The following is a 26,672-nucleotide window of genomic DNA, read 5'->3' as shown; positions in this document are numbered from 1 at the left end:
GATAACAGGTATGGATCCTTTTGGGGCAGGGAAAATATGCGCCCTCTGGGGCCATGGAACTAAGGAGTATATAGGTGCAATCAGGATGGGGGTGTGAGGTGATGCATTGTGGCTCACCACTGGCTAAAACAGGAGTTCCATCTAAACAAGTAATCCCTTTTGTATGGGTGGTGTTAGGAAATGTGAGGCTGAAGAGCCCTATTCCTATATAACAAATTTGTTCTGCCCTAATGTAGATCCAGCAGTCACTTCCTAATTCTGCTTCAGCCTGTTTGAGGAGGTCATGGTTAGTGTTATCTAAAGCCATCACTTATATTGATGAGGGGTCAGGATGTTGATAAGCACTAGGGCCTGGCTGTTGGGCAGGAGCAAAGGGGTTTAGAGAGTTTGTTTTGCATATATATCTTTACAGTAAGCCTGAATGTTCTCAGGCAGTAGTTAGGACCAATACATTCCACATAGTGGAACCACCACCCCATCCCAACATTGTGAGTTCCCCAGTTGGATGGACTGACAGTGATTCCCCAAACCAATCCCACAAGTGTGCCTCCCAGTTCTGGGACTATTCTTAGTTTTTGAATTACTTATCCTGATAGGAGGACCCTTTCCAATTTCTCTAAGAGGAGGTAAAATCTACACAGCTCCAGTATTTGAGGGCTGACCAGGAGGAACCCCTATAGAAACTGGTACAGTGGGTACATGGCCATATATTCATGGTGTATATTCAATTATGTCTTTCCCAGTAGTCTGGTCATACATGAGACCATTTGTGTAACCATTACAGGAGAGGGGGCCCAGTGCTTTTTCAACAACAGGTAGAAGTGGGAGTAAGCATCAGGAATGAGGCTGCACACCATCAAAAGGACAAGGTGTATGGTCCAAGTGGGGGCCAGGTAAATATGTTCAGAGGAATATGAGAATCTGAGTGGCATAGAGAGGCTTTCCAGACAAGTTTATGTTGGTTAAAGGAAAAGGATTTGGGGAGAAAGGACTGTCCAATGAGGATTGGCAGGAGGAGAAGCATGAGGGGTAGAAGAGGTGACATTATTTTTAAATTTATTTTTAATTATTTTTTATTTATTTATTTGAGAGTGACAGACACAGAGAGAAAGACAGATAGAGGGAGAGAGAGAGAATGGGCGCGCCAGGGCTTCCAGCCTTTGCAAATGAACTCCAGACGCATGTGCCCCCTTGTGCATCTGGCTAACGTGGGACTTGGGGAACCAAGCCTCGAACCGGGGTCCTTAGGCTTCACAGGCAAGCGCTTAACCGCTAAGCCAACTCTCCAGCCCAGAGGTGACATTTTATGACCAGTAAACCAGCTGTGTAAGTCCAGATAAAAAGTAGTTTGTCAAATCAAGTACAATTAGAAAGAGTTGTGGAGATTAATCCAAGAGTAAGAAGAATGATGAACATGAGGGAGAGGATGAGAGGCAAGGGGACCAGAGTCTTCCCCTTGAAGGAGAAAGTAAAGGACAATAGTGAAGGATTAGATTTGGTGGGGTTGAAAGGATATAAAGGTACTTTGTAACCAAAGGATCTCAGTGGCATTCAACAGCTGGTCAAGGTTTCTGACAGGTCGTGGTGTTAACCATAAGTCCCTCAGCTGATCTTTCAAGAAGAGATGAAACTGATGGAGATCCAGTGACATCAGAAGAATGTGGAAGAGGTGACATTAGATTAATGTACTGGTCAGTTGCTCTTCAGGGATTGGTGGGAGGCATGAGATCTTGTTTAGTGGGACCCAAGGTGGTGGAAGAGAGAATAGAAGGTGCCTTTTTGAAGCAAGAAATATGAAACCAAGGAGTGAAGGTTTTGAGGTTTCACAGCAGTAGGAATGAGAAGAATGGCTTTATGGGGGCCTTGCCATTTAGGTTGTAAGGAGGGGTGGGTACCAGAGGAAATATAGACTAAGCCTCCCACATTCAGAGCTAGAAGGGGGTGTTTGGGACCAGTGCAGGGATGCTGGTGTTGGTTGTTCTGCACTGCTCTGTCCTGAGAAAAGAAAGGAAATCCTGGGTAAGGGTGGGAGATAGGCAGGACTTAGTAGGGATAAGTCCCAGGGAAATGATAGGTATCAGTTTGAATGGACTGATGTTTGTTGGTTTTCAAGGAAGATTGTGATGGTGAGGAAAATCTAGGGGTAGGAGTTTTACACATTCTATCTTTAGTTCTAGGGTTAGTTGAGTTAGGATTTTTTTTTTTTTTTTGAGAGTTTGTTTAGTTCTTTCCACTTTTACTGAGGATTGGGGATGTTATGGAATTGAAATTTCCAGGGGTTATAGAGGATGGAGACTATGTGTTGGGTGTTGGCTGAGACAAATTTGGGACCACTGTAAGGAAGAGGTAGGCCAAACCTGGGGTCTAGTTAAGAAGGGTTATGGTGGAAACCCTTTTGTTAGTGCTGGGAAATACTTCTGTCCAACCTGAAAAAGTATCTACAAGGACAGACCAGAAGGTATTTAAAGTGTCTTATAGGAAGCATGTGAATGAAATCAATATGCTAATCTGAGGCAGGAGTGGTGCCCCTCATTTGGTGGGTTGGAAACTGGGGAGGTTGAATATTGGAGTTGGGATTTTCTTTCGGCAAGTAGTGCAGGAAGAACTTAAGTTCTGTAAGAACATTGATAACAGGTGTGAGGTTAGAATAGTTTTTGAGGAAGAAAAATAAGGTATTGGTGGAAGGATGAAATATAGAGTGAAGATAGGATAGGATATCTTGGGTGGATGATGGTGAGTCTGGGGAAGTGAAATGCTTGTTGGTCAGGAGGAATGAATCAGCATCTTCATTTTCCTTCAGTGGAATATAGAGAGATTTGTGTAGGGAGCATTGGGGGTATAAGAGGTCTGTGTCATATGATTTAATATCATCTAAGTTGTTAAGTATAGAAATGTATTTTTTGTCCCTTTGATGACCTCTACAGTGGAGGATAGAAGCTTGAATGGGAAGCAGTGCAACATCCAAAAGTTCCTGAATGTAGAACAAATTAATGATGGGAGAGCTCTTTCAGGTGAGGAAACTCCTTTCCCTCCAGATTGGAGTGGATAATATTATAATCATATTTTGAGTCAGTGTAGGTGTTGACATGGTGAATGACACCCTGAGTCAGGGTCCTGGTCAGGACTGAGTTCATCCTGTTGGGAGGTATCACAGGGTGGTGGGGATTTGTCTTCTATTACACAGGGTTATGTGGGTGAGCAGGGTCTTTCTGGAGGACAGCATACCCATCAGTGAAGGGTTCTTGTTTGATAGCACTGCCATCAATGAACCAGTCAGGGGCATCAGGCAAGGGGGTGTCCTGAATGTGTGAAAATGGATTTAAAGAGACGTTGAAGAGCATGAGTGTGATAAATTATTAAATGAGAGGGAGGGTGAAAGTCTGGGTTGGGAAGCACCATGGAGGACTTAGTGGGTGGGAGGGTTGCAGGGTTTAAAGGGGAGACTATTCAAAGGTAAGTTTGGGATTGGGAAGGTAAGTGTGGAGGGTTTGGATTTAGGTCAGTGGGAGAGAAAGAAAAGTTCAATGACTGAGTAGACTCTTGAGTGAGTGTTTGGTGATGGTGTGTAGAGGGCTATGGAAGGAAATATTATTAGCCTCAAGAAAAGGAGGGCTATAGCCGCAAGGGTTTGGAGGCACAAGAGCCAGCCCCGATTTACCACATCTAATTGTTTGGAAAGTGTGCAACAGGATGATAGGTGTTAACTCCTTTTTTGGCAGAGGGCAGCCAAGGCTTGTCCCTTATTAGTGTGCAGAAAGAGAAAAAAGATTTAATCTCTGTCAGGGAGAGGATAGAGGCAGTAGACAGGGATCGTTTAAGGAGATTGATAGGGCTTGTATGGACTGTGGGGCTAGGAGAGGCTCATCTAGGTTTCTTTTGGTGACTTCATGTAAGGAAGAAATTTGGAATCCAGATACAGAAGAAATTGAAAGGGCCAACTAGGCAAGTAACTCTCACTCAGTGTGAGGTAGAAGCTAGTTCAGGAAGTCTTGAGTTTTGGAAGGTGAGATAGCTTTGCCCTCCTTTGAGATGGAGAGGCAGAGGTGAAGAACTGATTTTATAGACTTGGGCTTTGTCTTGAGAGGCTCAGTAGGCCCATCTAGCTAAAGAATTAAACAGGATGGTTGCATGCTTTATGTTAAGTTCAGCAGTGGGGCTACAGAGGAGATAATCTGCATACTGGAGGAGAAAGCTGTGTTTGAGGTCTAGGGAGGTCAGGTCCTTTTGTAGAGCTTGTCCAAAATAGTGGGAGCTGTCCTTGAAAGCTTGGGGTAGAACCATCCATGTGAGCTGCTGGGTTTGGAGGGTGTCAGGCTCGTCCCATGTGAAGGCAAAAAATGGTCTGGATGGAGGATGTAGTGGGGTGGTAAAGAAGGCATCTTTTAGACCAAAGACAGAAAAGCATGTTGGGGTAGAAGGTATGGAGGAGAATAGTGTGTAGGGGTTAGCTACAACTGGAAAGGTGGGAATAACAACTTGATTAATTTTGTGAGGGTTCTGAACTAGGCAGTAAGTTTCATTAGGTTTTTTTATTCACAGGATGGGAGTTACATGAAGTGAGGTGGAGGGGGTGAGGAGTGTGGCAAAAAGTGAGTATTGAATAATAGGTTTTAAGCCATGGTTGGGTACCTGGAGATAAAGGGCATTGATTCTGGGATACATAGGAAGAGGAGTCTTTGAAAAAGATAAGAACTAGGGGCTGGTAGGCGGCTATAGAAAGATTATATGTGTCCCATATTAGGGGGTTTATATTAGGCAGAAGGGAGGCTTGGGTTTGAGGATGGAGACTTTCCTGAGTCAGATTCCAGGTGTAATAAGAAAATAAAGGTGGCCTTTAAAGTGGCTATGTAGATAGATACTTTGAGTTTGGAAAGATCTCTTCCTAAAAACGGAGTGGGACATTATAATAAAAAAAATGTGTAAGAGTTTGATCACCAAATTTTCAAAGGAGAGTGGGTACAGGAAGGATTTTAGGGTGTTTTGGAGACCCTCCTCATGGTGATGTTGGTGAGTAAAGTAAAGATTCTTGCCAGGAGGTAAGTAGAGAACAAGAGGCCCCAGTGTTCAACAGACGAGAAACTCTTTTTCCAGCCAATTCCTTGAAGCCTGAGTTCCTTTGAGCCAGGATCTAATCTGGCTTGGGGCCAGAACTTGGACCCTGCTGTTGGACCAAGGCATGTGAGGACACCTGGTGATCAGTGGTAGGCAAGCTGCCAGAGCAGTCTGTTGGGCAGTCCATTTTCCAGTGTCGCCATTGCCTATAGCTAGGGAAAGCCTTGGAATGGGGTCAAGGATTAGGGTATTCTTTTGCCTAATGGCCTAACTGGTTACACCTGAAACATGGACCAGGGAGCTGACCCTGTTTCCCAGTGATGGATGGCAGGATTTTGGCTGGGGCTGTTGGAGAGTTGAGGCAAAATCTGAACATCAGCCTGTCATTCTTTTTGACGTTCTCTCCTTTGTCAGTCATTTTCTATTTTCCCTTTATTGCCTCTTCTCTACCATTAGAAACTTTGAAGGCAAGGTCTAAGATCTTCTCTCAGCGGGTTATGGGTCCCTTTTCTAGTCTCTGTGGTTTCCATCTAATATCTGGGGCTGATTGACCTAGGAAATGAAGATGGAGGAGTGTCTTCCCTAGAATTAACATCTACATTTGTATATTTTGTAATGGCCTCAGAGAGTTAAGAAAAAGAGCTGGGTTTTCATTAGGACCTTGAGTTATTCCTTGAGTGTGTCCAAATTAATTCTGCCATGTGCTTCTTGGTGCATCCCTTCAGCTAAACAAGTGATGGTAAGCTGGAGGCACCTAAGGTCATTTGAATCTGTTTGGTAGTTCCAATTAGGGTCTGTATCAGGGACTGCTATTGGAACAAGGTTGGAAATCTTGTTTGTTAAGCCTGTCAGCATGAACTCAGGTAGCTTTCCAAATATGTTCTCTTTCATCAGGTGTGAGGGTGGAATTAGGACATGATAGATTATCACTCTACATTAGAAAATAAATTTTAGTCAATCATATGAATTTTTTACAGAAATGAAATGTTGGCTTTTTTTTTTAAAGAACCTAATTTTTGTTCAGTGGGATCAATTTCATTTAATGTAAATGGAACATGAGCTTGAGTTGGTCCATCCTGTCCTGTTACCTCACAGAATGTAAACATTCTGGTTTTGGGTGTGAACTTTTTTTTTTTTTTTTTTTTTTTTTTTTTTTACCAGATGGGGTATGAGGAAAGGATGGAAGTATGGGGCCAGAGATGCAAGTGAAGGAGGGGGAGGCAAATGAGGGTAGGGCATCTAAATGAGGTGAATGGGTAAGTTTGAAGTAGGGTTTTTGGGAGAGGATTAAGGGACAGTTGAATTAAAATTGGGGGAGCTAGGGAAGGAAAGAGAGTCGGCAGGTGCAAATGGTGTGGGTGGGAAAGAAGGAGAGCCATGGGAGTGAGCTGTATGTGGAGGACGTCCCTCCACAAAATCAAAGGAGGAGGTCTGGACGGTTTTCAGGAGGATTTCAGAGGCTCATGCCTGACAGAGCAAAATTTGGGAAGCCGAGCAGGGGTAGCAAAGGAAGGGATTGGAGCACATGGCAAAGAAACCTTGGGGATTCAGCATCCCCATTACCTGTTTAGTCAGAGATAATTGTCAAGATCAGTGAGCATATTTAAATTGAAAGTGCCAAATCCTGGCTAGTGATTTCCTTTGTCTAGGTTGTCTTGAGGCCAGATCTGAGTGGAGAGCAAAATTAGTTTTAAAGGTTGGAGTTCTATTAATGTAACCTCTCTGAGGTTGGCCCTGAAGCAAGCCAGAGGCATCTCCTTTGTAACTAACAATTTGGAACTCATTTTGGTCTAAGGTTGAGCTGAGAAGTGACACTTCTTTCTACCTAGGATGTCTCTGAAGCTTAGGATGGGCTGTGAAAAAGAGAGAGATCCCACATATTAAGAGAGGCCATCCCCTTGCTCATAATATTCAGGGTGCCTGTGGATTAGTAAAGAGGGTAGGCTCCCAGAACCTTCTTTGAGATCACACAGGCAGGGTACAGTGTGGGAGACTTTTGAAGTCTCCAATGTTTGGGATGTGCTACCTCCACCATGAACCAAATGAACTTTACCTTGTCCTAAATGAAGGCTTGGATGTTTGGAGGTGTTGGTTGAGAAGTGGCTGAATGGAAAGTAATATTTCCTCTGGAAAACTCCTCTGGAGTTTGAGAGTCTGTGGGAAGGGGGAGAACAGAGAGAGAAAGAAAGTGAAAATGAAGGGAAAGAGCCTGAGTTCAGGCTGGGTTTACACAGAAGCACCAATATAATCCCCTGTGCCATAAGGGTGAATGGGAACTGCACCTCCTACATGGGCAGAAGCCATACAGGTCACAACTGTTTAAACCTGTAGTGCTCTTGCTCTCAAAGCAGTGAGCAGCTGGCACAAGGAAGGGATGCAGTCCCGAAAACCCCCAAGTTGGGGCATCTGACTCAAGGCACAAACAAATATAAGGAAAGTTGAAGAGAAAGACAGCAGAATTGAACTGCTACTGAAAGAAACCGTTTATTACAAACATGATAAGTTGTGAGGGACATAGACCTCTGTAGAGGCTAGAGGCTCTCTGCATCTCACGAGAGCTTAACTGAAATGCTAGCATGGTTGGGTGTCTAGGGAGCTATTGAAAGTATTGTCTGAGAAGTGATTCATGGAGTATGGTTTATAAGGTTGTAATGTCCCAGACGTTTCAACGTGGTTAGGGGTGGTTTGTGGGTCAGGATATGGATTGATTGTTTCTCTGTGATGTATGTATGGCTTAAGTCAATACTTGTTAATGAGTCGTGAACTCAAGGAGACTCTATTTTTCTTTTTGGGCCAGAGGCTAGTCCTTTGCTTCCAGTGGATCCACTGGTCAATCAGGGTCATCATGCCCTGTCATTTGCACCCATTGGCTCATTTGGCCTGGCTAGTCAAATTTAAGGCTTGCAGTGTCTGTGGATGGTTGAGTGTCCCCACTGGTTATTTGTCTCTCTCCCATTGAATTGTATGCAGTGTAGCTTTTCCCAGCTTTCTACCAGCTGGTCTACATGGAGGAGGCTTTCAGCTGAGCTCTAGCAGGATTTCTCAGTGACCTTGCAACCCATGTATGTGGAGTCTCCAGCAATAGTGTCTTACCATCTATTCCTGGTGGGAAACCAAGAGCCTTGTCAATGCCCTGGAATGTTTTGGGGACAACAGGGACCTCCTGGTGAACAACTCACTGGAAGGTATCCCATCCTTTATACTGATAATTTTCTAGTAACAATCTGTGGCTTTTGGATGTTCCATTGTCCAAAACAGCATGTTTCTTTATGACTTATTCACACCCTGTTAGGTTTTGATTAGCCCACCCCCCATTTTCCATACCCATTTATCTGTTCTACTTACATATACAAAAGACCATCCTGTTAAGTCCCTCTCCCTCCCTTTCTATTTCTTTTATATTCCCTTTTTACCTTACTGGCCTCTGCTACTGAGTTTTATTAAAACTCACATAGAAGTCCAATCATTTGTAGCTAGGATCGACATATGAAAGACAACATGTGATGTTTGGCTTTCTGGGCCTAAATTACTTCTTCAGATCCATCCATTTTCCTGCACATTTCATAATTTCATTTTCTTTACTGCCGAGTAGAACTCCATTCTATAAATGTGCCACATTTTCATTATTCACTCATCAGTTGAGGAACATCTAGGCTGGTTCCATTTCCTTGCTATTGTGAATAGAGTAACAATAAATATGGTTGAACAAGTATCTCAAGGGAGTGAGATGAGTCCTTAGGTTATATGCCTAGGAGTGGTATAGCTGGGTCATATGCTAAATCTTGTTTTACCTGTCTCAGTAACCTCCACACTGATTTCCAAAATGGCTGTACCAGATGATATTCTCATCAACAGTGTATAAGGGTTCCTCTTTTGCCTCATCCTCACCAGCACTTATTGTCATTTGATTTCATGATGATATCCATTCTGACAAGAGTGAGATGGAATCTCAAAGTAGTTTTAATTTGCATTCCTTTGATAGATAGGGATGTAGAACATTTAAAAAAAATGTTTATATACCATCTTTATTTCTTCTTTTGAGAGCTCCCTATTTAGTTCCATAGCCCATTTTTTAACTGGGTTGTTTGATTTCTTATTTAGCTTTCTGAATTCTTTATATATCCTGCATATTAATCCTTCGTCAGATGTATAGCTGGCAAGATTTTCTTCCACTCTGTAGGTTACCTCTTTGCTTTGTTCACAGTGTCCTTTGCTATACAAAAGCTTTGTAATTTCATGAGGTCCCAGGGGTTATCAGTGGTTTTATTTCCTGAGCAACTGGGATTATGTTCAGAAAGTCATTGCCAATACCAATATGTTGAAGGGTTTCCCCTACTTTTTCCTTAGGCAGTTTCAGATGTTCAGGTCTGATATCTTAATATCTTTGATCCACTGGGACTTAGTTCTTGTGCATGGAGAGAGATAAGGATCATTTTCATCCTTCTACAGGTATATATCCAGTTTCCCAGCACCATTTGCTGAAGAGGCGAATGAGTATTTTTGGCATTTTTATTGAAGATCAGGTGGCTTTAGCTACCCAGACTTACATCTGGGTCCTCTATTCTGTTCCATTGATATATGTGTCTGTTTTGTGCCAGTACCATGCTGTTTTTGTTATTATGGCTCTGTAATATAGGTTAAAATTAGATATGGTAATACAACCACCCTTAATTTTTTTTTGTTCAAAATTTTTTTACATATTTGAGTTTTTTTGTGCTTCAAGATGAATTTTAGAATGTTTTTTTCCTATTTTCATGAAGAATGCTATTGGAGGGCTGGAGAGATGGTGTAGGGGTTAAGCACTTGCCTGTGAAGCCTAAGGACCCTGGTTCGAGGCTCGATTCCCTAGGACACACGTTAGCCAGATTCACAAGGGGGCTCATGCATCTGGAGTTCGTTTGCAGTGGCTGAAAGCCCTGGTGTATCCATTCTCTCTTTTGCTCTCTATCTGCCTCTTTCTCTCTTGTCACTCTCAAATAAATAAATAAAAATCTTTTTCTCAATTTTATTAAACAATTTCCATGTTTATAAAAAATATCCCATGGTAATACCCTCAATCCCCCCCTTTTCCCCTTTGAAATTCCATTCTCCATCACATCCATTCCCCATCTCAATAAGTCTCTCCTCTATTTGGATGCCATGATCCTTCCCTATTTTATTTATTTATTTTTATTTTTATTAATTAGTTTTATATTCAGCAAATACAGTCAGTTTGGTTCCATTATTAGGGTCATCCATGACTTACTCCCTTCCCCATTAGTCCCTCCTTGTTGAGGTATATGGGTCATGTGTTGTGGAGTTAGCCCACAGTTATGGGTAAAATAAATGTCTCTGCATATCCTGACACAACATGTGGCTCTAACATTCTTTCTGCCCCCTCTTCCACAAAATTTCCCTGAGCCATGTTGGGTTCATTTTTGGTCTGTTTCAGTGATGAGGTATTGGGGGCCTCTGAAGCGCTGGCTCTCTGATTTGCTAGGAGTTGATTTTTCTCTGTGTTGGTCTCCTTCCCCCTTGTGCTAGTATCCAGTTCATCAGGAAAACAACACCTTTGCTTGTTTCACCAATTTTTCTTAGTTTCAGCCAGGGCACTCAACCAATGGGATCACATGAAGCTGAAGAGTTTCTTACAGACAAGCATACAATAAGCAAAGTCAATAGATTACCCACAGAATGGGAGAAAATATTTGTGGGTTGTCCAACTGATAGAGGCCTAATCTCTAGAATCTACAAAGAACTCAAAAATCTAAACAGTAAGAAGTCAAACACCCCACTCACAAAATGGGGCAAAGAGCTGAACAGGCAGTTCACAGAGGAAGAAGTACAACTGGCAAACACACACTTAAAATGTTCACCATCCCTAATCATCAGAGAAATGCAAATTAAAACAACTATGAGATTCTACCTTACCCCAATAAGGATAGCAAACATCAAAAAATCAAATGAAAATAAATGCTGGTGAGGATGTGGAGAAGTAGGAACACTCATCCACTGTTGATAGGAATGTAGGATGGTACAACCACTTTGGAAAGCAATATGGAGACTCCTAAAAAAGCTGGCTATACAGAGACCAACAGACCCAGTTATTCCCTTATTGGGCATCTACCCTACAACCTTCAAACCACAGGCCAGAGAGATTTGCTCAACCATGTTTGTAGTGGCTCAATTCATAATAGCTAAGAGCTGGAATCAACTCAGATGTCCATCACTAGAAGAATGGATAACTAAGACGTGGTATATCTACACAATGGAATTCTATACAGCAGTAAGAAAAAATGACACAATGAAATTTGAGGAAAAATGGTTGAACCTGGAACAGATCATTCTCAGTGAACTTACCCAATCTACAGAAACAAAATCTCCACATAGTGTCACTCAGCTCCATCACCTAACCTGAATTTACCCAAGATACCTTACATATCCAGCAAACATCTCGTGGACTAGACACTAGGTTAGATGGGGAGGGAGCGGAGGGCATTGACGGGGTGGGAAACACAAATCTAGACTCAAATGGCAATGATACCATAAAATTCTACTTCCTAAAAGGCAGGCGAAATGGCTGAACCTTCACCAGGCCCTTATAGGGAACACCTGAACCACATGACACTGGAGAGGGTAGGATCAAAGCTAACCTTAATCTTCTACATCTTCTCTCTCTCCCTCTGCCTCTGCCTCTCCCTCTTTCTCTCTCTTCTCTCTAACTCTGGTATATTAGTTATCTTTTTCCTCATTTTCTTAGTGGGTACTGACCTATAACTCCCAATACTAGCATGGAGCTATCATCAGAGAGACCTACCAGGTTTCCTAAAAGAATGACAGATTTCTGTCAGAGTACTTGATGACCCACCAAAAGTTAATGGTAAGACCCTATGGCTGAAGACACCATATACATTTGACATGTAAAATGGAATGGCATGGCTGGAAGCTAGAAGAGAGTCAGTCCCCAGACAGTGAGCACATCTAGTGCCAGAAGGTGCTACATGGGCGACTGGGGGAAAATGACCAATATCTTTCCAACCAACTCATGGTCTAACCTACTTAGCAGCAAATAACCTGTTGTGATGCCCATACAAGTGCAATAGTGGCACACAGCCATGGTGGGGAACCAACTGCTCTTGATTTGGATAACTGATCTCAGTGGTATGGGACCCATAGCTGGAGCTGGGAAACAAGTCAGAACCATATCCAAACATTAGCCCACTCTCCAATATCAAGCTACCATCAATCATGGGCTACAAGAGGGCCTACACCTATCAAATGCTCTATAAAAAAGTAAGGGTTATCTCATTTGTCCTGGTGCTAACTTACTCTCCATTGGAGCATCTGCTTCTCTTTTTCAGATAGATGTAGATCCTAAGGAGAGAGCCTTCCCTCCTCTTATAATGGTTTTGTGTAGGTAGTGTCAGGTATTATGAGGTCATGGATATTGAGGCCAATTTTTTGTCTGCACTCAAGAGGCAGAGGTAGGAGGATCACCATGAGTTTAAGGACAACCTGAGTCTACATAAAAAATTCAAGGTCAGCCTGGGATAGAGTGAGACGCTACCTTGAAAAACTTTTAAAGAAAACAGAAAAAAAAAGCATATGCCTATTATGCCTTTGGAGTTAATTTATTCTTCATCTTCTATGCCCCGAATTCTTATGTTTGATCTCTTCATAGTCTCCTGAATGTCTTGAAATTCCCACTGATGCCTTCCTATTAGTTTGTCTTTCTCTTTGTTGGACTATATTAGATCTTCCGCCTGGTCTTCTAGTTTAGATATTCTGTTCTCTTCTTGATCCATTCTACTGATGAGACTTTCTATAGAGTTTTCAATTTGACTTACTCTCTTTTTCATTTCTAGTGTTTATGATTGGTATTTTCTCATTATTTATATCTCCTTACTCATGTCTTACAATGACCTCCTTATTACATCAGTTGGTTTCCTGTGTTCTTCAGAAATTTATTTTCTTCTTTGATTCCTTTGAACATAGATTCAATCATTTTTCCCCATAAATCATTGTCAGGAATTTCATGTAAAGCAGTCACACTGGAGGTCACTTATGATGGATTTATAACTTTTGGTAGAATTTATTTTCCTTGTAGTGTAATGTAGAGATTTTTTTCATCTTGAGTTAATTTACTTGTGTTTTCTAATTATCTGCTGTGTTTTTTGCTATGTAATATGACTTTATATATCTGCCATGTAGAAGTTTAAGGTGCCAGATGTAGCTCTTATACTCCAAGAGAAATAGCATATGTGACCATAGGTGTTAAGTTTGCTTAGTATCCTAGTATTGTAGTAGATTGGGTTAAGTAAATTATTGGCAAATACTATAATTCAACTGATAAATATAGACATTCAATCAAAATCATCACAGAGTATTTATACTATGTGAGGATTTAAAAACTAAGCAGATAAACTAGTAAAGTCAAAGTCCATAAGGGTATGTGTTGCCCTACACCCTTAATCCTGTCAACTAGGAAGTTGAGATTTCTAGTTTAAAATGGGTTCCAAGTCAGCCTGGGACCAGTCCATCCTGCCCCCCAATAATTACAGAAGGAAAAGACAAAGATCCTAAAAATCAGGAAAAATCAGAGGCAACAATAGTCAACACCAAAGTACAGCTTATTTGAGAAGGGTAAAGCAAATCAAGAATATACCATTCAAATATAATCCATAACATTACCTGACATGGAAAGAGAGATTAGCACTTCCACTGAAGGCTTCCTGTGTATCTGGCTTTGTATAAGTAGGTCCTCTTACCTTTTGTGATGGCTTCCAATCTGACCCACACTAAGTGCCCACCTTGATCCTTCTCAGTGCTGGATGGCCAGGAATGAATGACTTCTTTGGAAGTTTATAACCCTGAGAGTTGGGGGATGGGAGACTTTGTAGGGTACCTGGTGTTGTACTAGTTTGGCTGGGTCTCATTTGTATTCTCCTTCTGCTCAACTGCTCCCTTCTGTCCTTAGATTTTTGGTTTTGTGAGGAGGCTTATGCGAGTGGAAAATCCCCTCACTTTGATTCTGCTCCTGTCACTCTTTGCCACTGGTCTCAGGTGCCCTTAGGGATCGGGGCTGCTAGTGCCTCAGCAGGATTCTAGACATTTTCCTCCTTTCATGAAAATCCTGGTCTCTCCTGCTTCTCTGCTGTGGTTGACAATAACTTATACACCTTCACTTTTCAGTAGAAGAGTGTGTTTTGCTGTGTTTCTGTTTATTTCCCTCCCTAGGCTGCTTTGGTGTGGCTAGTATGTCTTAACCAGAAGTCTCCAATTTTAAATCTTAAAATTCTCAGTCCCATATCTTTAGCCAATCAAGTCAGTCCATTACAAATTTAACCTTGATCAAACGTTCTGGATGTGGACAGCAGAATGCAGCCAGCCATTATGCCAGTAGCCCAGTTCCAACAAGCTTTTCTGCTGTCTTTCCTTCCCTTTAGAAAGTTCATAAGCAAAGCCTCCAAATACAATCTCTCTGCAGCTAGCATTTTCAAATTCACACCAGAATAGTCCATAAAACTTGGGTTACTGCTTTGGAAGACATCTTTAATTGCAAGTACCAAGTCTATTTCCTTTCTTCCAAAATAAAAATATATATATATGGGTCCTTTTTATAAAGATCACTGGATAGATTTTATAGGATATTATTATTATTAATTTTTTCATTAGTTATGTATTTAATGTGTATATAGATATGATGGTACCATTATTAGCCTTCTCCCTTTCGTCTCCTCTGCAGAAGGTGGGTGTTGCATTGTGGGCGTGGCCATCAGTTATGGGGGCAAGGCAATGTCTCTGTGCATAATGACCCAACTGATGGCACTAACAATCTTTCTGCCCCCTCTTCTGCGAATTTCCCTGAGCTATGTTGGGTTCATTTTAGATCAGGATATTTTGGGGCAGGAGGTCTTGGGCGTCTCTGTGTCTCTGGATATTTGATTTGGTAAGAGTTGAGTGTTCTCTGTGTCTGTCTCCTTCACCCTTGTGCTGATACCAGGTTCACCAAGAAAACATCTCTTGCTGACTACCCCACTTACTCTATGGCTTCAGCTGGTGCCCTGGAGGGGTGTTATGGGCTGATTCTCTCCTCAGGTTCTGCATCCATCTGAAAAAGGGAAGCAAATTCTCCAATGAAGAGGGAGATCAGAGCAAGATACATGGATACCCATTATTATTTTAGAGAGAATTTAATAGGTGTAGGCCCTCTTCTAGCCCACTGTTGGTGGGAGTTTTATATCAGAGAGCGGGCTTATTTTTGGATATGGTTCTGACTTGTTTCCCCATTCCAGGTATGGGTTCTGTTCCACTGAGCAGATCTGTTAGCCAAATCAAGAGCAGATCAGAGCAGAAATGAATGAATTGGAAACTAAGAAAACAATTAAGAAAATGATGAAACAAAGAGCTGGTTCTTTGAAAAAATAAACAAGATTGATAAACCCTGGCCAATTTGATCAAGTCAAAAAAAGAAACTTTTCAAATTAATAAAATTAGAAATAAAAAAGCAGAGATCACAACAGACATAAGTGAAATTGGGAGAATCATCAGGACTTACTTCCAAAACCTTAACAAAATTGGATAATATGGATGAAATGGAGGAATTCCTGGATACATACCACCAAAACTCAGAGCAGATTAATCTCCTAAACAAACCTATCACACCCATTGATATTGCAAAGGTAATCAAAACCTCCCTAAAAAGAGGAGTCCAGGACTAGATGGCTTCTCAGCTGAATTCTATCAAACCATCATGGAAGAACTGAAACCAATTTTTCTCAAATTGTGTCACACATTTGGAGAACAGGGAAAGCTCCCCAACTCCTTTCATGAAGCTAGTATCACCCTAATGCCAAAACCAGGCAGAGATGCCACAAGAAAAGAAAACTATAGGTCCGCTTCCCTGATGAAGTTAGATGCAAAGATCCTGAACAAAATCATCTGGGCCCTCTTTGAATGTTCTCCCAGGACTGAAAATAAATTAGAGTAGAGAATCCCTCCAAATATTTTTTTCATCTCACTTCAGCCTGAAGAAGTCATATTTGATCCCAGCATCCATTTTCCTAAAATAACATGTGGTCCCTCCCTTCACTGACTAATTATAGATAGACATTAGATTTTGAGGTCATTAACATTTAGGCCCAATTTCCTTTGTCCCTGGCAGCATTAAAAGGGAAAACCCACTGCCCTCTGATCAGACTTCTGGTCCTGGATAGAGATATAAAATATATTTATGCTAATGTTATCAAATTTCTGACTGAGATATATTTGAAAGTTAAACAAAAAGATAACACTGGTATAATATAAAATATTATTAAATTCTAAGGCAAAATTCAAGTTTTCATAAAGATAATTGCACTCTTAAAATGCTTTCCAATTGATTATCCTACAACAATAGATCTCATAGACATTATTCTACTTTTACAACAAATAATAATTTTGTGTTAAATGAGAAACTTAAAACTTACAATTAATCAATATCCAAATGCTAAGTTACATGTTTTCCATCTGATAATGCCTGTTCTTTGATAAAACATCTGTTTACAATAATAGTTTTCTTAAACATAATGCTTTTTTATATTTTCCCACAGGGCAAAACTTTTATCTGTCTGCTATCAAATTATTCTAAGAGGTAAAAACTGGACCTAATATAAAATTTGGCTGTGCTTATAAAAAGAGGAGATTATAAAAAATTATCAAGATTTATCAAACTTTTAGCTTTTTCAACCAGACATACTTTCATTAGTTCTTCTAATACTAAGACCTTTTGATCTCTAGTCCAAGTAATTAAAAACTATAAGCTTTCAGTATTAAAGACTTATAAGCAAAAACTTTGAGCCTGATAAGTGAATTCCAAAATTAGTTAATTTCTTAATTTCTATCAAATTTAGCACTGTTCTTTTTCAAGTATTCTTTCAAGTGTTACTATTTTTTATACTTTCCACCTTCATCATATATAAATCAAATCTTATTTCCAGAAGTTTCAATTAATTCTTCTTTTTTACTTCTACAGAAAATACTCCTCATTTCCTTGCCTACTGCCTATGTTATTATTTTCAACCTTACATATAATATCTGTGTCCCCTATAAATGTCACATACAAGAAAATTCACATATAGGTATATGTTGACCAGATCATAATGGCTGATAGATTTAATATGAGCTAGGAGTTTCTTTCAAAATAGTGCTGAAAAATATTACTCTCCTGAAGAGCAGCCTTCAGACTCTACAAGAAAGTCTCTTAGCTATGTACAGCAATAGCCTGTCATGTACACAAAGTGCAAAGTGAAGTTTGGCAAATGGGAAACCAAATGTGTAGTGCTTCCAGAAGCCACAACTGTGTGACTTGAACTTCAATGATGGACTGCAGCAATTGTGGAGAAGTAAATGCTACCAGTCCAGAACCAATAATATTTGGGCTATATTAACCTTTTAAATGGCCAACTTACTACACTTTTCTGTATATGATCTGACATCTCTGTGATCAGCTAAGACACCAGTTGTTTAAGTTAAAAAAAAAAACAACTCATAGTTTTGCTCCATTCAAGAGAAACCTATAACTCTCTCTGAGATACAATTTATTTTCCTATATGATAGACTCCTCCACACCCACAATTTAGCCTCTGTTCCAACAGATTAAATTATTACCTTTTGGATAACTATTCTGTATTCATAGCCTCTCTCCAGGTTCCTGTGTTTCAAGATGTGGATTTCTTTATCATGATAAAACACAGGCCCTAAAGCTCTCCAAACGCAGCTTCATCTCAGGGATCACTGTGTCCCAAGGGTTTGTGATAGCCCTCTCCCCTGTTTCCTGTTTTTATGTATAACCAAACCTTGGAGGAGGAGTTTGAGGTTTCAGAGTTGCTTCGAACCCCCTCCCACTTTCTGTCTTTGCTCTGAGTCATGCCAGCACTCTGATTGCTGGCCTAGAGAAAATAAATTGTCTCAATGGTTTTCCACGTTACTAAATTCATGTTTCTGGTGTTCTGGACTAACATTTTTCATTTTCCAACCACAAACATCAAACTCTGTTTGCTTATGCAGTTTTGTTTCAACAGCTCCAACTCCAAATGGCTTCATAAATGCCCTAGAAAGTGTATCCCAGTAACAATGCCACTCCTTCATGAGATCTTGAGATGGAGTTCTTTTTCCCACATTCCATACACATAAAGGAGTCAAGTTAACATACTTCTGTTGGACTCCAAGAAATCTATGCAGAGACTGCCCCCTTCTATCTTGATAATCGCAGGGAGCTGGATACCTGGTTGGCTGGCTCTGACGAAAGGAGTTCAAAGAAGTTTGCCTCCTTCACATTTGCTAATCCCTCTCCCTCCCTCTTTCTGCCAACATAAACCCAACCTTCAGAAACCCCCATTGTGGAAGGCCTATGGACATTTCATGTTTCTGGCCTAAGGACAATTAAAATGTAATGTATCTCATTGCTATCTTGAAATAAAATCTCATTCCCTGCCAGAAATGTCTACCTGCTCATTTCTTTTTAATTTGCCTCTAAAATCTTTTTCCTTACAGAACTCTTACAGACTACTTTATAAATTACCAGTTTAGTTATTTGACAAATGTTTTAAAATTCTATCAGGCTGCCAACTATATTTTTTAAAATAAAAGCTATTATTGCCCAGGACTTTAGCATTTCAACCAAAAAAAAAAAAATAATAAATAAATAAAAGCTACCCCAATTTGGGATTCCCCATGGTGGAAAATGCAAACCAATTTTTTTTTTTTTTTTAGATTTTCCCTTTTTTATCAAGTTAAATTAACACAATTTTCAAACTATCTGTAGTATAAAATAACAGTTTTTCCCCAAACATCTCCTCCTTCTTTGGAGGGGTGGTAAGACAGCAAACAAACAACACACAAACAAAAACAGATTAATGCTAGCAGAGAAAAATGGAAAAGTCAGATACTCAAATGTTTGCAAAATTCTGAATGTAAGCAACAAACTAACTGCAGTTCAAATCAAATAAAGAAAATTGATAACTTAAAACAAACACTTTGAAAGTAAACCAAAAAAGATGGCATACAAAAAGTTTCCTAAAACCAGATCAGAATAAACAAGTGGATCACCAGTCAAATCAAGGGATGTCTGAACCCTAGAATGAAGTTATCAACATGCACTTAAGGAGAAAAGCACATGGGCCCACACTGGTACCTGGGTCAGACTGGGTGCATCAAGTGGAAGTGGATTGTACATACTGGAGCTCCACTTTTTTATTTTTATTTTTATATATTTTTTTAAGCTAGGGTCTGGCTCTAGCCCAGGCTGACCTGGAATTAACTATGTAGCCTCAGAGTGGCTTGAAACTCATAGTGATCCTCCTACCTCTGCCTCCGAAGTGCTGGGATTAAAGGTGTGTGCCACCACACCCAGCTGGGGCCCCACTTTTGGGCATCATTACTATCAAATCAAAAGACACAGCTCCCACCTAAAAGGGGGTAAGAGATAGTTTATGCTGGAGCCATACTGTGACTATGGCCTAGAAACACAAATTTAGGTAACCCAAATGCCATGTTGCAACATGTTAATCATTTTATAAAGGTTTTATAGTTGCAGAATAGAAGAAAATTATAAACCAAGACACTTTTCAAATACATTGGCTGACCATCAGATAGGTAAGTTATAGCATAGTGAGGAAATCTCCACCCTAGGCTTCAGATGCAGTATGATGACATTCTTAGCTCTTGGGTTGGCAGAAGCTGGTGGTCTGTTCTTGCATTCCAAAGTGTCACACCTGGTCAAATGATAGTCACAAGAATACTAGGTCAGACACAGAGGTGGGCAATAAATGGCTGTTAAGGTGATAAATGCAACTTGGCTTTGATCTTGTAACAGTACATCTCTCTGTGATCATAGGAGTTTATCAGTCCATTCAGTCTTGTTTGAAGTAGGTGCAGCACATTCATTGCTTTTCTGGGAACTTAGTTCACAGCAAAGAGGCATGGGTTTAGGGCTGGTAGGGAAGAGAGAAGGAACACGCATTGGCACAAAGGTGTTTGCAGCTGGAAGAAACTGCCTGTCCATGCCCAGGAAGAGGTGGAGGAGGAACACAAACACAAGGGAGGAAAGCATCTAAGAAGCCCAAGAGACTTCTTCAGAGAGAGACCGCAAAAGAGAGAAAGAGAGAGAGAGAGAGGGTGGGGGAGGGAGGGAAGGAGGGAGGGAAGGAGGGATGGAAGGAGGAAGGGAGGGAGGGAGAAGAGCACACTGGAGCCTGTTGAATAGGGATAGACAGACTTGAAGATTTCACCTGTAGTGAAGGGGGATCAGAGAAAAAGAGTGATGAGGCCAATGAAGCAGGGCTTTTATGTCTTTTGGGTATTTCTTGGCATGTTGGCCAGTTGGAGAGGCTGATAGAGGTGTGACCCAGGTTGTGTAGTTCATATATGGATCAGGATTGGGCTGAGACTTTGAATAAAAGCTTTATTGTCAGAGATGGGAGGGAACTCTGAGACTGGTGGTCACATGACCATTCCCCAAGTTTATAAGACCAATAAATATAAGGGACAGACACTGACCCATGTTGTGTACCCTACCCCCAGGCTATATAGAAGTAGTAAACCACTGTTGCAAGGTAGAGGGGTGGTTGACATGACTCTCCAGCTAGCACCGATGCCTGTTAGTTGTGAAATGAGCTCCAGAGATACAATGTCCTTGATTCATCACCTGTGCTGGGGTGGACACTTTAGTGAGTTATCTGTGCTCCTTTGAGTAGCCATTCACTCTGCTCTGTAAGTTACTCCAATAAACTCACTGGTTCACCAAAACTGATTTAATGTCAGGCTTGGTCTGTCATATCTGCCCTATTAATGTAGTTATGGTAGCATCTTCTGGGTGAAGGTTTGTGAGGAGATATAAATTAGCTAGATAGTATAGGGCAACAGATTCCCCTAAAAACTGAAAAGTCCTTTTTCTGGCTAAGGGTAGGAAATGTCTGGGATCATCAAGGGAGAAATCGAGGTCTTCTTGTTCTTTTCTCCCAAAGGAGTCCTTGCAGCTTCCACTTTGCTACAGATCAGGTAGAATCAGGTTTTCTCCCTATCTCTTTCTTTCTTAGAAGAGGTCCAAGAAGCAACTGGACACCTGACATATAACTCGACTAACCAGCTCAGAGTCCCAGTTCAGTGAAATCCCAAAAATGTCCAATCAGAGCCTCAAGGTGGGATTTTCCATCACCCCTCTTTCATCCCAGAAGGAACCAAGACTTCTTTGTTTTTCTTAAAATATAATAAAATCTTTCTAAACTTCACCTTCCATGGTCTATGGATTTAATTCTTGAAATTTAGAAGACAAGAACTGGAGGCCATTGACTCACTGGAAGTTTTGTTTGGTTGCGAATGTTTGCCACCCTAATTCATGAGTCATAAATCCAACTAAGGGCTTTCAAAACATCCCAAATTTCCATATTATTTCCTGGGTTTTAGGCATTTACGGTAACTGGGCCCCTGAAAGTAAAAGCAGAAATATCCTTAAGTTGGCCACATAGAGATCAAAGAATGATCTGATTTCTTATCTTTTGCCTAAAGGAGTTCTCTAAACCTGCTTTTCCATAAACAACCCGAGCCCCTTCCTGGCAGGGAATTCCCCTTTCTGCCGCTGAGAAGAATGTATATTCTGTAGAATTGGGATAGAATGTTCTGTAGATGTCTGTTAAGCCTAATGGATCTATGATTGTTAAGATCTAGTATTTCTCTGTTGTTTCTGCTTAGATTAACTATCTATTAATAATAGTGGGATATTTATACCCCTACTATGATAGCAGTAGAATTCTTTATGGTCTGTTGTCAAGTATATTTTATTTTATAAAATATGGTATATCTTGCCGGTCAAGATGGCGACCGCCTAGCTGCACTACAAACAACAAGGGGAAAAAAAGGTAAGTATTCAAGGGAAATTAGGAACTTTTTGAAGAGGGAGGGCATAGATCGGGGTAAAAGAGGGAAGCACACACCCCCGCAACCCACGCCCCGCCACCCTGCCCGCCGTGAATCGCCGCATTGGGCACTGCCAGCCACCCGGCGCCCCATGCGCACCAAGCCCCACGCGGCCCGGGGACCTGCGCGCGCCCCACAACCCCTGCACCCCACACCCGAGCACCCCTGCCCCCCCCAAGCGCGCCCCGCCCCCCCAGCGCGCCCCACGCTCCCTATCCACACCCAGAGGCGCAGCCGGAGTGAACCTAAGCTTCCCTCGCCCCCCCCCCCCCCCCCGCAAGCCCCAGATCCCCCGCGCCCCACCCCCGCATGCCTCGAGACAACCCCCGCCCCGCCCGCCCCAACCCCCGCGCGCCCCCCCCCCCCCCGCGCGCCCCACCCCCTGCGCGACCCACGCTCCCTATCCACACTCAGCAGGCGCGCCCCAAGCGCCCCACGCCCCAGGCGCCCAGGTGTGCCCTGCACCCGTGCGCCCTGAGACCCCCGCGCCCCACCCCCACGCGCCTCGAGCCCCCCCGCATGCCCCCCCGCCTCCCCCGAAACCCCCCCCCCCCCCCCCCCCCCCCGCGCGCCCAACGCTCCCTACCCACTCACGACAGGCGTGCTCCAAGTGCCCCTGAGCGTCCCGTGCCCCGGGCACCCAGGTGTGCCCTGCGAGCCCGGAGACCCCCGCGCCCCACCCCCGCGCTCCTCGAGCCCCCCGCCCCCCGTGCGCCCCACCCCCGCTGCGCGTCCAGAGTGCCCCGCGGTGTCCTGCAGCGTCCCCCAGCGTCCCACGCTCCATCTTACCTCAGCGTGCTCCACACCCCCTGCAAGACCCGCAACCCCCTTGACCCCCTCCCCCGTACGACCCGCCCCTCCCCCCCGAGTCCAGAGCACCCCGCAGCGTCAGCCCCCCCCCCCCCGCTCCTAGCCGTCCACCCTCCCCACGCGCTCTGCGCCCCCACCCCCACGCGCCCCGGAGCATCCGTGCCCTGAGCCCCGTGTGCCCTGAAGCGCTCCCTGCCCCCCCTGCGCCCCGCCCCGGGGCCTCCCGCCCCCCACCCCGCAGGCCCCTCGTCCCCCCGCCGCACATGGCCCGGGCACCCCTGCGTGCCCAGGCGTGCCCCGTGCCCCCTGTGCCCCACCCCCACGTGTCCTGCGCCCCAGAGTGCCTCTACCCCGTCCCCCCTCCACGTCCCGCGCCCCACGCGTGACCCCCTCAGCCCCCCCGCAAGCCCTGCCCCCCATGCGTCCAGAGCACCCTGCGGTGTCCCTTGGCAACCCGCACCCTGGTGTGCCCCGCACCCCCTCCCCCCATGTGCACCCTGCGCACCCCCCACGCGCCCTGTGCCCCTAGACCCCTGCGCCTCCTGCAAGCTCCTCCACGCCCCCCTGCGCACCCCGTGACCCCCCGCACACCCCGCGCTCCCCCTCGCGCCCCCAGGTGCCCTGCACCCTGCCGCGCCCCGCACACCCCCCCTGCCTGCGCACCCCCCCCCCGCACCAACAGCACACCCCTTGCCCCCTAACTGATCAGAGCGCCCCACACCCCCCGACCCTCCAGGGCACCCCACCCCGTGCCCCCTGAGCCCTGCCACCTCCCGCACACCCCACCCTGATTGCCCGGTGCCCCGGCGCACCCTGACCCCCTCCCCGCCATGTGCCCCACTCGCTCCATACACACCATCGCACCCCGCGCCCCCTTCTGCCCACCCGCCCACACACCCTCTGCACATCCCGCGTGGCTGTGCTCTGATCGGGCACCCACCAGTCACGCCTGCCAGCCTGCTGCACTGAAGCTGAGACCTCCTTCCTCGCCCTTGTTCTCTGATCCTGCGAGTAGACCAGCCACGTGGTGCTCGGTTTGCAGGCCTGTGGGGGCCACCCCTGCCGTGAATAGGTGGCTGCCAGATCCCCTGCTGCTGTGCTCACATCACTTGACGCCGGTCAGCTTCTGCTGTGTCCTGATTACATACCCACATCATCTGCCTCTGCACTACAATTGCACGTGCAGCGGGCCCACCCCACAGCAAGAGCCATATAAGTCCACACTGAGTCACTAGCGCCAGCGCAGCTGCCATCCCCTACCTGTACATCGTCACCCAGCCCCCACTCCCCTGAGGTGGAAGAGCACAGACTGTTTACAGACCCCAGTGTACCCAGCCAGAATCTAGGCACCTTCAGGGCTTGCTACCTCAGTCCCCTTTCAAGCTCAAAGGCAGGCAGCTTAGGTGCATTACTGGGTGAGAATTCAGGCAACTTTGGTGCCCCTGCTAGGCTATAGGTAGGTGGTTTTAGCAAGACTGAGCAAAAACCCAGGCTGCTTACAACTGCCCCAGGCTGCCTTGGATTCACATTAAGCTAGATCCCAGGCTGCTCCACCCACCTACCTGCCCATACACTGACATGGATAGACCACAGCGCAAAAGAAATAACACAAAAAATAAAATGGAAGAAAATCCAGACAGATCACCCAGTCCAACAAGGATCACAACTAACCAAAACATAGGAGAGTGTTTAGGATCAGAACATCAAGTGGAAGCAATGAACAATGCAACCCTGACCAAACTACTGCTAGAACTGACAGGAAAGCTACAAAGGATAGATAATCGTATGGATGCTACCATCACTAAGCTAGAGCAATATGATAAGACACTGGAAGGAATTCAAAGAGAGCTAAGAGAGTTGAGGGAGAGTGAAAAAAAAGAGGACCTTAAAAATCAGCTGGCCACACTAAATGAAAACAAAAAGAAATGCAAGGATGATTTCCAAGAATCAGCAAGAAAATCAGAAAATGAGACAAAAAGGGAGCTGGACAAAGCGATGGAAGTGATACATAGGAAACTAGTAGAAAATGCAAACTTAATTGAACAAGTCCAAAACTCACTAGAGGCTCTCAAGAATAGAGTCAGCGAAGTGGAAGATAGAAATTCTGATCTGGAAGACAGGATGGAAGAAACAGTTCGAGAGTCCAAAAATTTCAGGAAGTTCAAAAGTTCCTGTGAACAGAACATGAGGGAATTGTGGGATACACTTAAACGTCCTAATATCAGAAACATTGGAATACCAGAAGGAGAAGAAATTCAGACCAAAGGCATGGAGAACTTATTTAACACAATAATTGAAGAAAACTTCCCCCGTCTCTTAAAAGAAAGGCCCATCAAGATTCAAGAAGCAAACAGAACTCCCAACCGACTAGACCAAAGGAGAAACCCCCAAGGCATATTATCATTAAGACTCTAAACATTGACACCAAGGAAAAAATCCTAAAAGCAGCTAGGGAAAAACAGCACACCACTTTCAAAGGAAACCCCATCAGAATTACTTCAGACTTCTCAATGGAAACCCTGAAAGCTATAAGGGCTTGGAATGATACTATCCAAACTCTAAGAAACTATGGCTTTCAACCCAAACTACTCTACCCGGCAAAAGTCTCCTTTATAATAGATGGTGAAAGGAAAACTTTCCATGACAAAAGTCAGCTTTACAATTATATGAACACAAAAGCAAACCTACAGAAAGTACTCCAGGAAATTCTCCACAGAGAAGAAACAAATAACCAAACACAAATGCCTACAAGAAGAAGATCACAGCAACCAAACCCAGAGTAGATAGAAAAAAAAAAAAATTAAATTCCATGAAAATGCCAACACACCTCTACCACCACAACATGACAGGGATCAAATCAAATCTCACAGTCATCAGCCTAAACATTAATGGCCTTAATTCACCCATCAAGAGACACAGGCTAACAGGGTGGATCAAAAAATTAGACCCCTCCATCTGCTGCCTTCAAGAAACCCACCTTACCACTAAAGATGGAAACCTCCTCAGGGTGAAAGGGTGGAAAACAATATTCCAAGCAAATGGGAATAAGAAACAAGCAGGTGTAGCTATATTAATATCAGATAAAGTTGACTTCAAACCAAAAACAATCAAAAAAGGCAAAGAAGGCTACTTCCTACTTGTAAAGGGAACAATCCATCAAGAGGATATTACAATCATAAATCTGTATGCACCAAACACAGGGGCACTGCAATTCATAAAACAAAACCTACTTGACAATAAAACAGAAATAACCACCAACACCATCATAGCTGGGGACTTTAACACACCATTATCAGTAATAGACAGATCATCCAAACAGAAGCTCAACAGGGAAGTAAGAGAGCTCAACAAAACCATGGAGCCCTTCGACCTAACAGACATCTACAGAACTTTCCATCCCAAATCCACAGACTACACATTCTTCTCAGCAGCCCATGGAACATTCTCTAAAATAGACCATATACTGAGTCACAAAGATAGCCTCCACATATTTAGGAAAGTTGACATAATTCCCTGCATGATATCAGATCATAATGCTATAGTCCTAGAAATCAACAACAAAAAAACCAACAAGAGCCCCAACGGCAACTGGAAACTGAATAGCACACTCTTAAACAATAAATGGATGGTGGATGAAATAAAAAATGAAATTGCAAAATTCCTGGAATTGAATGACAATGAGAACACATCATACCAAAACTTGTGGGACACAATGAAGGCAGTCCTCAGGGGAAAATTCATAGCACTCAATGCCTTCATAAAAAAGACAGAAAGATCCCAAATCAATAGCCTAACCATCCACCTAAAGGCACTGGAAAAACAAGAAAAATACAACCCAAAGAGCTCCAGAAGGAAAGAAATAATTAAAATCAGAGCAG

This window comes from Jaculus jaculus, chromosome 11 (assembly GCF_020740685.1).
Source record: "Jaculus jaculus isolate mJacJac1 chromosome 11, mJacJac1.mat.Y.cur, whole genome shotgun sequence".
Classification (NCBI taxonomy): Eukaryota; Metazoa; Chordata; class Mammalia; order Rodentia; family Dipodidae; genus Jaculus; species Jaculus jaculus.
The sequence above is the reverse complement of the archived record's forward strand: the minus strand, read 5'-3'. Positions refer to the sequence as shown.